We start from the raw sequence: 9,387 nt of genomic DNA on the forward strand, positions 1-9,387 counted from the left end.
TCTGCAGAACACAGTTAAAGTGACTCTAAATATCTACCTGCACATACCTGAAACAAAACTGTGATAGAAACCAGTGCAAAAACAAACCAGGATATATAAGAACACTATGTGCAAAACATAAACCATATCTTTATATCGGTGTAAAGGAGAAAAACAGGTGTTTAGTCTGATTTCTCAAACATGTCTAATCATAAGTCACACCCCCCCCCCCCTCTCTCTTTTAAGAGTTTTGTTGAATCTGTTTTAATGTTTTGTATTATTGCCTGGTTTGGTAATCTGGCTCTGGACAATAAAAACAGACTTTCCTGGTAAAAGTGGTGAGCAAGACTGCAGGGAGGAGTGAAGTCCAGCTGATCGACCTCTACAGCGAGCAGGTGGTCAGAAAGGAGACTTCTGTCCTGCAGAGCTCAGATCACCCTCTCTATGCAGAGTCTAGTCTTCTCCCCTCAGGCAGACGGTACAGACAGACTAAAAGGCATCGGGTCTCATTTCTTTGTTAAATAGCAGCCGAATTCGGGGATCCAGGCCGATGATTTCTGCCTTTTTAATAAGGCAGTTTTTTCTTACCACTGTAACTTTTGCTGCTTTGCTAAAGTGCTCATGATGGATAGGCCGGATCTTTGTAATATAGCAATAAGTAAGATCTTTTACCTGCTTTTTGTAATGTGTCTCGAGATAACAGTTGTTATGAGTTGACGCTATACAAATAAAAAATGATTGACTGATGATTGAATGATTGATTTCTAATTTCTCTCTCATTGCACACTGCACTTTCACTTTTATCTGGATGCTGGAGCTTCTCTGCTGGGCTTTCATGTTTCATGTATTTATGCACCTAATGTTAGTTGGATTATTCCTTAGCGTTGTGTTGTCTATGTATTGTATGTTTCTGGCTGCATACAAATTTCTCTGTGGGGACTATAAAGATACCTTCAACCTTTGACACAAAATAAGGTCTTAAGGTCTGATAAATAGAAATATCTGTCAATGCAGACAGAAACTTTAGTGTCTTGAGATGAGATGTGCTGACTAAACTAGATATAGACGTCTAATTTCAAGAATTTTTGTTGTACTATTACGAGTAATTCAGGCCTTATTTTATTTGCTTGTAATAACTTGGGTTTGTCTGGACTGGTCAGGTGAATGTGGCTGATATTTAGTGCAATGAGATATTAAGGCTATAAAATAAGAGGAATACACTCGCTGTGATTTATGTCTTTCGCATGTCTGATTTTGATCTTAATTTAATATTTAATTTTAATACCTTTGATGTTTCTGGGGGCTTTTTAACAGAAACCGTGTTTCAAATAAATCTGCTGCACAACCACCGAGTATATTCATGGATGGTTTTGAAAAATCATTTTGATGCTTTCGTGCTTTTCTCCAACTTGTTTGCTGATGAAACTACAGAAATCCCTCCTCACGACGATTCAGAGAGTATAAGCTTCAATCCAATTTAGAACTATTTTTAGGTCAACAGGGGAAACGAGGGGAATCTTTCTGAGCTTTTAGTGTTATTATTTAAAATCTGCATGTGGATTTATATTAAAGAAGCTAAAAAAAAATGTTGTACTCTTTTTATTATTGGACTTGTTCCCAATTTGTGCAGAGATGCCTGAGGAAGAGTATTAGTGCCATGCATAGGACACATGAGAGGAGGAAATGGTCAAAATGTTGAAAAATAGTCAAAATGTAATTTATCCTCTTCTGTGGTGATTTCATCATATAAAAGCCGCAGCTGTATGACAAAATTCTCCACCACAGGACTTCTCCCTGCCTGCATCATCCACCTGGCCGCCAAACCCCTGGTTACGCGAGGAGCGTGTGCACACGGTGACACATCCGGGGATGCGCGTTTTGCGGACCAGAGAGAGAACAGCTGAAGGAGGGGAAGAGTGCATTGAGTCCAACAGAGAGAGAGAGAGAGAGAGAGAGAGCTGCACCGCATTGACAGGAATCACAGAGTCAGAGGTGTCCGGTACCGACAGCACAGCGGAGGTGGATGTGTTCTGATGCCGCTGTGGAGCTGACGGCGGCCGGTGCAGCAGCGCGGAGAGGAGCGGCAGACCAGCGCAGGTAAAGCGGACACTTTCTACTTTCTGCTCTGTAGTTGCAGCTCCATCACGCTGACGCAGCGGGTGGTGGTGTCCCGCTTCGGACCGGGCCGGACCGGGCCGGGCTGGATGATAAGAATCGATCCTCTAATAAAACGAGAGCAGGGCGGGATGCTGCGGCTCCGGTTCGGTGCAGGAGTCTGGGGTCGTTACTGCCCCGCGTCTCTGCAGTGTTTTCCCCGGCAGCCGGTGCACACGGGCCCCCCGCCTCTCTCTGCGCATCTTCTGGATGATGCTGCGGTTTCGTGGGATTTTTTTTTTTTTTTTTGCTGCTCTGCGCAAATCGCAGATAAAGCTCTCAAAGTCCCGGGGAAATGACCGGGCCCTGTGTGCATCTGCAGTGTGTGTGTGTGTGTGTGTGTGTGTGTGATGTGTGAGGAGAAGTGTCACTGCAGAGGACGAGTGAACGGGGGACATTTAAAGGGCTGTCAAGTTGGTGTTGTGTTGTTAGGCCCCGGGGCTGCACACAGGGTGAGTCAGGTCTGTCTCAGCGCTGCATGTGGATCAGAGCTCATCAATGTGAGAGAGGAGGAGACTCCAAGAAAAACAACATCATATCATGTCACACAGTCACACACACCTTAAAGACAACACACACTTCTCTCACAAAGTCCTGTGTGTTAACATGGCGACTTACTGTGTGTGTGTTCTGTGTTACATGAGCACTTTTAGTGGTGACCTTGTTGTGTTGGATGAGATTTTAATACCTTATGTCCTCAATAGTGACTGGATGGTTATATAATTCTCATACAGAGACTCTGTGGACTGTTTAGTTAAAGTAAGGTTTTGTAATATCATGTTACAGACATCATGCCTCCTCTGAGGATTGAGTTTAAATTGTGACCCTAAAAATGTTTTCTCCTCTAACATATCATTTAATGATTATTTTTCTATATTTGAGCAGGCTTAGTTACTCATTATGTGCTGTGATCATGAATATGATTCATATCAAACACACCTTTCAGCATCTCTCGTGTGAGATCGACTTTTGTTTGTGATTATTTGAAAGAATTGTCATGAAAAGGTTAGCCTCTGTACTCCCAACATTTAGGACCAAAACTACAACACAAAAAGTCATTTATTCAACATCATACTGAAGAGGCTGTGTAGAAGTGAGCACAGTGTACTGGTAAAGTTTGTCTTCCTTCAGTGGTTACATAATAATCCATATTTTAGGGTTATTGTTGTGAAAAAGAATCAAGTGTGATATACTACAAATGATACAAAACTTAGTGTTATAGGACAGTAAAGAGGAGGAAAACAATCACACATGAAGCAAGAATCAACCAAACATGTTAGGATATAAGAAAAACAGAGAAACTAAACTTTCTATGCTTTAACATCGTACTGTAATTTATAGTCTCGACACATGTTTCTTAAATAAAATCACAATTTGCTGATGACAACTAACTCTAGTTAGAGATGCACTGATCCACTTTTTTTTTAGTTCCATTCAGATTCTTAATTTTTACATCATAACTAATAGTGTTGTTGTTGTTGTTGGTATTATGTGTGAGGCTACACGAAGCTGGAGTTGCACTGGCTTCACAAACAAACAGGAAGCAGCAACAGCTGTCAGGTTTTTCAAATTAAACCGTTTGAACTGAAGTGTAAGAGTTTTACTTTTGATCATGTGGAAGGAGCTGTTTTCATCTCGTCTGAACGTCGTCATGGAGACGATTTGTGGACACTTCTTAAAAGTTCAGTCTGAACGTCTTCAAAGTGAGACTGTGCGAGCTGAGAATGTTTAAAGTGGCCAACCATCTTTCTTAACCTGTGACGTTGATCTGCGTGAATCAAAATCTTTGCCTCTGATCCGTCCTCGACACACAAGATCAGTACAGTACTAAAAAAAGAAAGTATACTACAGTTAATTTGAACTTAAGTCCCGCCTCTGATAGGGTTAATTACCAATCAGATATCAGGATGTTGAGGTGGCGCCTTGGGTGGCTGATCAGATTTCAAGGCGGGTCCATGCCTCTCCATGGTCTCCCCTCTGGACACGCCCCCTGCTGAGCAGAAATTCAGGTTCACTCTCCGTTATTTAAAGAAGAAAGACCCGAAATATACTCATGAAAACATGAAAACATGCATTAATGGAGAGAGAGGAGGCTGCACACACCGGGTACCACGAGTAGTTGGGTAGTCTGTGCCAATTTCCACTCTTTGGTCCAAACTGGGACTTGAACCCTACAGACTGAGCACCTGCCACATAACTGCAGGTAACAACAATCCCCTTCTGGGTGTGAACGACTTCCATAAAAACAGAGGTCACAAGTCATGTCAATGAATCTAGAAATAGCACCTGTGATCAGAGGCGGTTTCAATTCCGGGACATTTTTTTGTCGTCATACAAAATGTTTGAGTTTTTCCTCGACTGGTTCTGCAAGATTAAAGTTCTTCTGTTTAGCTCACCTGAGAGATCCAGTGACCCCGTGACAGTACGTTCAGCGTTTCAGAGTTTTCCTCTCTGTGACTTTGATCATCCTGTTGGTGTTCTGATGGTCTGTGTGGGTTTTTGCTGCGACTGTGTAACTGTATAGAAGGCTCTGCTTATTGACTTCTGTAATGAGAGCCTAATGCATGTACCCAGGCATGCTTAGAGAGAGAGAGAGAGAGTGTGTGTGTGTGTGTTTCCCAGCTGAATCACAAAGAGATTAAAACATAAAGCCCTCAGGATAGCAAAAGGAGGAAAGGTTGAACTCGTGTGTTCATTTTCCCAGCAGAGGACGTGTGAAGTACAAAATGAACCTTCAGTTTTAAGAGTCTGAAGTCACAGGATGACAGTTCTTTACTTTAAATACTGAACACCAGAATGGTTTTGTACATTTTAAGGCTTTGCATGTCTTTATTTGAACAGGACAGTGAAGAAGGGAATCGAGGAGGGAAAGCCGGTTTTGAACCTAACCTACCTGCTTGAAGGAGCACGGCCTCCATAAATGAGGTGTGTGTCCAAACCACTGGGCCATCTGCGCCCCATCAGGGTGGGTTGAGATCTCTTTACCGCGCAATCAAGGCCAAGTCCCACTTTAAGAAGAAACCCTGTCAACAAACTCACCTTTGTATCTTATAGCTATAGCATTCCCTCAGTGCTCCGTCTGCACCCGCCCCCTCCCCTCTGTGCTCCCTCTAAAGCCACGCCCCCTCACTTACATGCACGAGCGCCGTTGGTCCAGAAGCGGACCTCAGCTCACGCTTTGAGTGTGAGCTAGAGCACACAAGAGGTAGAGAGAGAGCAGGGAGACAGGGAGGCGTCTGATTGGTTCATCAGATTGGTACCTCGTGGCAGACATTGGTGGAAGTTTTTACAGACTTACAAACTGAAACAGATGATGGATTTTCTTTGTTCCTTTTTCAGAGAACCTGAGTTATTAATTTCTGTCAGGACCTAAAGACAATTTACACCAAAATGTTAAAAAGTGGATCTGGAGGAAATGAACAATCCTGACTTTAATCTTCAGAAGGGTTTGAATCAGATTGTTCTCGTTAAGGGACATATTGTGGGACAGTCTGTTGAAACATAACCGGTTATCTATCAGTGAAAATAAATCCGTCTTACTCGAAGCAGAATCTGTCGTGGTCAGTCTGTTCGAGAGTGAACGTGAGCTGCAGTGTGGCGTGGAGCGAGCTGCGGGCTGCTGCTGCCGCTGCTGTAAAGGTGAAGTTGACCACTCAGCGTTATTCACATAACGGAGCAAGTCATGAACCGTGCAGCACAGTGAGGCTGTGTGCAGAGCTACACACAAACACACAAACACAAACCAGCTTCGTCATAATCATCTGCAGAGCGGGGAGCTTGTGTAAGAGCTGCACGATTAAATTATACACATTCACATTTCACCTTCTGACTGGAGGCCTCGATGTGAAAGTCATGCTTTTTTTTTTTTACCATTTCGATGCAGTCAGATGAAGCTTCAGCTAACAGGTATATGCTCTGATGTGTTGTAGTCAAGACCACATCAACCAAGATCAAGACATACCCGAGACCAGAGTGCTACGAGAACGAGACAAGACCAAGACCAAGACCATAAATATCTCTGAAAAATCATCATCTTGTGTTTAGGGGGCGTGTCACTCACTTAGACTGTGACACCGGGAAGGTTGCGGCCGTAAACAGGGGATAAAAATCAAATAAAGCGACATTAAGCACAAGCAGCAGATACAAAATTGTCCTTTGCTCGAGCTGCAATCACTTGTGTTAGCATGCTAATGTTAGCGCTCTTTAATCAGATTGCACATAAACTGACACAGAATGAGCGTGATCTAAAAACTCTTACTAACATCCAAATAATCAGTGAGTATGTTCTTCTTCTTCTCTCTAGTTCTTGACTAAAACAGCTTTTATACACAAGGGGAGGAGCCGGCCGTCCCGTCCATGTAAACACGGCTCTGACAACAACACAGCCAGCGGGACTCGAGCTTCTCCCTCATTGTAGACAGTCATGACTCAGAGACACATTTACACAGGATATACATTATGCACATTCTTCCTTTAAGAACCTGCATTTAAACATTTATTTGTTTTCAGAGATTGAACACAAAAACGAGGGATATGTTGCAGAAATGGGTGGAGCCTAATGCTCCTCACTTTTATGAGTGCACCTTTGCAAACATTGATCCAAACACTTAAATCAGAGGCATTTAAGTCAAAGAAAGTATGCATGTTACCACAACTACTTTTACCTGCAGACATTTTCAGATGACACCTCACAGATTATTATTTCCTTTGAAGAAAAGTGCAGCTTAACATGTCAGCCCGAGGTCGTTCAGAAAGCCTGACATACCTGCATGTTGGTTTTCTCCAGGGCTCACATGCTTCCTCTCCTGTCAGCCATGACAGGAAGTCAGTCAAACGGCGGACACCTGACACCACAGTGTCAGATATCACCGACACGCGCGGTCCCGCAGCTGGCTCGGTGCACTTTGAAGCGCGTTGTGTTGATCTTTTGTACGATATCCATGAAAGCAGTGGTGGCAGATGTGCTAAAGCCCACAGGAGCCCACCGCACAAAAAGCATCGCTGCAGGTCACAGTCACACAGAAGATGTTCTGACTGCTCTGACATCTTTAATTCATAGTGGAAAAAAACATTTTACATTCAGAAGAAGCGGGGCAGGCTCTGGTGGATCTGCTGCCTCACAGCGCTGCGGCCTGAATTCAGACAATCAGACGACAACAGACGATCAGAACAGTCGGGAATGAATCTGTTGTGAGGCCCAAACCATGAATTCATCGACAGGAAATTGTAATTCTTTGAATCTGAGGCCATGATTGAATACTGAATATATCAGAGTGGATTTAGAACTGGAAACTTCACAGACATCTTTTGAGGAGCTGTGAGACTGTTTTAAACTGGATGAAGACGAGGAGAATAAGTCCCATTTTTCTTCTCGATCTGAGATGTTTTTTGTTTCCTTCTGCGCCTCATTGGCTCTTCAAACACACCTTCACATAAAGGGCAACCTGCACTCTTCCTGTCTGCAGCTTTGAGCCACACAAACCATTTCTACTGGCACAACGCCTTCATATTATTTATTCATTATTTGCTCCTCTATTGATTGAATTTCTGTTTCTGTATTCAATATTTAATAACCACCAGTATTGTTATTGTGTGAAATTAAAAGTGGAAATTATTTATAAGGCTGAGTCTTCCAGAGAAGATGTAATGCATGGTAAACCTCCGTCCATTATCTATACTGCTTTTCCTGTTCGGGGTCATGAAAGGGATCCCAGCTGTCATTTGACTGTGGGAGGAAGTCGGAGTACCCGGAGAGAACCCACAAATGATTCCCTTTCCTAGTTGGGAACTTCTTTTCCTGACTATTTCATAAACAACAAAAACAAAACAATGCAGGGTGAAGCTTTGGAAGAAACTGCAGGAAGACGAATCTGGAAAAATCTAGTTGAAGTGGGAACTGAGGAACAAGAAAGCTTTACAGGAGGGACTGAAGATGTCTCCATGATGTGAGGATGATGATGCAGAGAAGTGGAGACAGGTGAGCTGTAGAGCGAGGAAGGTCAGGTGACTTCAGGGAATAATGGGAAGTAGAAACAGGTGAGAAGATGGGGGAGGGGGAGGATGAAAAGTCTGAAGGACACAAGTTAAGAGTATAGCAGAGAGAGGAGAATGAAAACAGAGATGTTGCAGAAGTTGGACAGGCGGAGCCGGACTTTGACACCAGCGATGTTTACATAACGCACCGTGATAAAGATCATTTAAAGAAAGAGTTTATATTGCTGTATAATATCTAAGAAGCCATAATCCTCTAATAAGTCCCCTAAAGATTTTCTCTGAACCTCTGATCTCCCCCTCAAAGCTTTTATTTAAAAATGTTGTAGTTTAGCTGTTTGTCCAGCAGATGTCAGTGTTGCAACACATAAAACATGTAAACTCCATACACCCAGACACGCACACTCTGTGAGTGCATGCAGGTTTGTCCCACATTAAACATTATACAGCAGCCTGCATGTGCATTTACACTTGAGTTAGACCTCGCTGCATGGAGACATTTTGATGCTTTTAGTTCATTTAAAAAATCTAAATACAACAAAACGCTGCATCAAACAAGAGCCAGGAAAAGTTTGATTTAGACAGCTGCAGACGTGTTGAGAACTTTCATAACAGATTAACATATTTCATACAGACGGATAAAATGAGCTAACAACGCGATTAACAATGAGCCTCTTTACTTTTTATCATGCACTCACTCTTTACAAAGTGCTACATATATAATCTGTACATCTAGTTAGAGATACATCTATATAAGTGTTAATTAAATGGACAAACCCCGGTTAATTTTTACTGAATATGGCCAGAGTTTACAGCTCATCACACAGCAGTCAGTCGTGTTTTTAGGTTTGTCAGACGATTAAAAAATGTAATCGCAATTCCATTATTCTACATTTAAAAATGAAAGTTGTTAGGCTTTTATTTTGAAATGCTTTGCTGAGAGTACTTTACTTGCTGTGTGCTTTTATTTTGAAAATAGAGTAAGGCCCTTCCGGCAGATGGAAGGTTAGGAACTACGAAGTGAAGCACAGAAACAGGAAGTGGTTAGGGATCCCAAACTGACGCTCAAAGGAACGGTAACAAAGGTCAACGTGTGATGTCATAAGGTCAATGTGTGATGTCATAAGGTCAATGTGTGATGTCAGAAGGTAGGTATGACTTTGGACTCGTCAGCTGAGCTGTCTGAGAGTTTGTTAAAGTGAAATGACACGATCAAAGATGCAGCAGTGTCCTTCTTTTACATCACTGAGACTACAGGGAGAC

General features: G+C 42.6%; 1 protein-coding gene across 2 annotated transcripts in view; it reads left to right on the plus strand.

The window, feature by feature from the left end:
- Positions 1–1,877: 1,877 nt before the first annotated feature.
- nfasca (neurofascin homolog (chicken) a) overlaps positions 1,878–9,387 on the plus strand; it is a 138,340-nt gene continuing 130,830 nt past the window's right edge. For both annotated transcript variants that reach the window (XM_061041544.1, XM_061041546.1), the window contains exon 1: positions 1,878–2,076. The gene's annotated coding sequence lies outside the window, so the exon portion shown is untranslated. The remainder of the gene's footprint in view (positions 2,077–9,387) is intronic.

Source organism: Labrus mixtus, chromosome 7 (assembly GCF_963584025.1).
Source record: "Labrus mixtus chromosome 7, fLabMix1.1, whole genome shotgun sequence".
Taxonomy (NCBI): Eukaryota; Metazoa; Chordata; class Actinopteri; order Labriformes; family Labridae; genus Labrus; species Labrus mixtus.